Source organism: Dermacentor silvarum, chromosome 6 (assembly GCF_013339745.2).
Source record: "Dermacentor silvarum isolate Dsil-2018 chromosome 6, BIME_Dsil_1.4, whole genome shotgun sequence".
Lineage (NCBI taxonomy): Eukaryota > Metazoa > Arthropoda > Arachnida > Ixodida > Ixodidae > Dermacentor > Dermacentor silvarum.
In genome coordinates this window covers 128818183-128822156 of record NC_051159.1, presented here as the reverse complement: position 1 = coordinate 128822156, position 3974 = coordinate 128818183, and positions in this window count along the sequence as shown.

The following is a 3974-nucleotide window of genomic DNA, read 5'->3' as shown; positions in this document are numbered from 1 at the left end:
TTGCCAATGCTGACATATACTGGTTGATTGATAAGCTGTTTCGTTAAGAGGTAAATGCATCCAGAATCATTGTACCATTGTAGGTTTACTTAATGTTTTCGTTTCATATTATTGCGATGGCAAGTATATGGACAGTCAGGCGAATTGCGCAGTCGGCGTCACCGTGATGTACCGCATAAAGTCCAAGTGCAATGACATCGCGGCCGCGCGCGCCGTATGCCGTAGGTGCGAGCAAAAGCTTGCGAGGGTGAGCCGAGGCTGGTGGCTTGATGTGGCAGTTTTTTTTCTCGCGCACGCAAGGGAGGAAGGTGGGGCAATGTGCGCTCGCTGGAAGAAGGGCGGGGGGTATAGGGTACAGGTTAGTGTGCATCTCCTCTTCTGCTCCAGCTGTGGCCAACGTTCGCTGTGGCGGCCGCGCGCGTCCCATCTTGGAGGCAATCTGCGGTGGTTTCGAATACTAACGGACCTGATATAGCTTATGGCTTCCTGGGCGCAGTGTTCTCGCGCGCCTAGTTCGCGTTGAAACGAGAGGCAGCACGAAGGGAAATTCGCACGCCACTGCTGCCGTTCATCACGCCAGCATTCTGACAGCGAGTATCCGCGGCCATCGAGTGAGATGTTTTCGTGTTTAACTGTGCGGCGTGTGACAACGTGTTTGTTAATTTAGTTCGTAGACGAATATTTACAGCAGTTTATACAGCTGATAAAACGACTAACCTTACTTCGTATAACTGTCTAATGATTTGCTATCGCAATGAATGCTTCGCCATTAGGGCGAAACTGTGACTTTTAGTGTTACAATTCACGAAATGATTGCGCGAGGTTGTTAGCCTGCGGGCAAGGTTAACGTTTAAAGAAAACGGAAAGCAGGAAGGTTTATCCTAGATATTCATGATTAGCCTGAATTTATCATACTCCTTGAAATCAATTTAGCAAGCACATATTTAGCCAGTTTACACAAGTACATTCCACAAGCTGATTGTTTGTGACCTGAATAAGGATTTTCAGTTGCTTCAATGACAGGTTAGCCGCAAGTGCATGCAGCAGTGGGATGTCTAGCTTGTAAGCTTAATTTGCATTGCATTTGCTGTAGTAGAAATTCCAAGAAATACAGTCACTGATTTACATATGGTAATGGTGAAAGCCTATTACTCCTGACAAGGCACTAATGTTATATGGTTGCATTGTCTGCAATGATTAAACCACTTTTCCTTCATTCAGTTGTATTTTACTGATGGCAACATGCTCTGTTATCCCGTTGCGCATTTTAATTGTGTATCATTCAGCGTCCTGACAGTGCATTACACTGGTACGTTTATATTGTATTGTGTAACTGTTTTAAATTTAAAAATTAAGTTTTGGTGTACAGTATCAGAAAAAGCTCTGAGTCTAAAAATCACCATGAATACTTTTAAATGCTAACAACAAAGGAGTGTTACTTTTAAACAGTGCTGTAATTGCATTAATGTTGAATGGTTCTAGTGTTTTCAGCGGCTCCTTGCCTTTAGTGCATTTGCTAACATAGTTACCACTTGAGAGTACATAAGTGCAGCAATGCATGAACAGGTGCAAGAGGAATGCGCTATACTCTTGTTTAACGGTGTGTTAACTGCTCACACACATACGATTGTTTTACACTGCATGTCGAACCAACCCTGACAGTCACTCAAGGAGTCATCGATTTGCAGCCACCACCGTGCAGGATCAGCCCGAAACGGATGAAATTCCAGAAGCGCCGAGTTACACAGCGAGGTCCTGCGCGCGGCAGCGGACGTCAAGGTTGAAGAGTCAATCTGTCCCTGTGGCCATTCTATCGCAGTCACAGTAACTGACTGCAACTTCACACCTGTACAGCTTGCTTCTGGGACAACACCTACCACCAGGAGAAGACCCTTCCAGTGCCGTAGGCGGAACTCTTCGGTGCTGAAGTGCCAGCTGCCACACAGCACTATTTTACATATGCGAGCGTTTGTTTGAATGTGTTCTAGTTCTGTTTAATTTTATTGCGTCTGTCTAAAAAAACGTAAGCGCAATTTAGATCCCGAATCGCACTTTTTCTAATGTAGTACCCACGGTGCTCCAGTGCTCAGAAGCGGATGGTGTTTATATTGCGATAGCAATTATATGGGCACTCCAGGCGAAATGTCGCCGTTGCCATGATGTTCCGCAAGAATTCCATCTGCGATAAGATCTTATCGCGCGCCATATGCTGTTGATGAGAAGGGAAGTGTGCGAGGGTGAGCCGAGAAGGAGGGTGTCTTGGTGTGCGCTGTCTTCCAGCGAGCCCAATGTTGGCGGTTAAGTTATCAAGTGCGCGCTATGGGGGAAGGGGAGGCAGGAGAGCGTGCGTCTCGTCTTCTAGCCCGGTCGTGGCTGCACATGGCGGTCCGCGTCGCTGAGCGCATATATACGCGGCCCACGCGCCGTATCTTGGAAGTAATCTGCGGGGGGTGCAAAGACGAAGGGCGAGACGAAATGGTTGGTGGATTTTTACGCGCTGTGTTTTCTCGCGGGCCTAGTGTTGGAGGTCGCGTAATTTCAAGTTTCCGAGCGCGGTGAAGCGAGAAGCAGCACGAAGCGTTCGCGCCCTGTTGCCAGCGCTCTTCATCACCCAGCGCTGTGACAGCAAGTGTTCCTAGTCATCAAGCGAGATCTGTTCATGTTTGCTGCGCGCACGTTACACCGTGCTTGTTAGCTTAATAAATTAATTTACAGCACATTATACAAACCGATAAAGCTATGAACCTCACATCGTGTAGTTGTCTAATACATTGCTATTGTTATCAATGCAATGTATTAGACAATTTAGGTTAGGTTAGGTTATTATTGACAATTTCGCCTTTCTGGCGAAATTACGACTTTTGATTGCAGGCGACTAAGGATGTAAAAATGGTCATTTCCACATGTGCTGATGTTACACTACTGGTCGGTTTGTTGTATAATTGTTTTTCATGCTCAAAACAGTCGAGCTCTGTAGCAGCCCGAGTCTGTGATGTGGACATACTATGTATAATATAATTTAAACTGGCTGTAGCTACTGGCAATGCATATCTATATTTGATATTTTATTTCATTAAGTTCCTTTGTAGTCTGATTGTAGGTGAAGGTTTGTACCATGTAACGAAAACTCCTGTTGCAGCATCTGGTAGTCGGGAAGAGGGAATACGTTGATACCACAGGATGCGCATATGTCACAGGTTTGATTTGAGGGGGTTTAAGTCACTGTCAAATCCTGTGAACACTGTTGACATCCTGCGTAGAAATCTTTTATCAATTCAGTAATGCTAATTTTCATTACGCTTCGCTAATTACATTTCGCTAATTTCAGCAAAACAGATGCGTTAAAGTTCATATAGTGACAGCTCTCGGCAACGTAGAGCTGAAGTGAGCTGTTCCAGCAGCATTTCAAATGTTTTGGTGTAATCACAAAAATAGCATATTATGAACATTTGAATATTGTAAACATATTGTAAACCTTTGAATATTTGAAAGCTCACTGTGAAACACAGGCCATCAAATTAATAATTATATAATTAACTCCGTGAGCAAGAAAACGTCGCAGTTTCGCCCTAAAGGCGAAGCATCGATTGCGATAACAAATTAGTAGACAGTTATACGAAGTAAGGATAGTAGTTTTATCGGCCGTATAAAGTTGTAAATATTCGCTTACTAACTATATAAACTAGCACGGTGTCACGCGCGCACAGGTAAACATGAACACATCTCGCTCGATGACCGCGGAAACTCGTCAAAACGCAGGATTGAGAAAGCGCGCCAGCAGCGGCGGGTAAATTGACCTTCGCGCTGTCTCTCGTTTCGCTTCAACGCGAACGTCGAAAGCACAGCGCATACGAAGCTACCGGTAATCGGTGCATGCACTTTGTACCCATCGCAGATCGCTTTGAAGATGAAGCCTCCGCGGGCTCACACTTCTGCCACATAGCAGATCGCTTTCAAGATACGGTGCCCGCGCG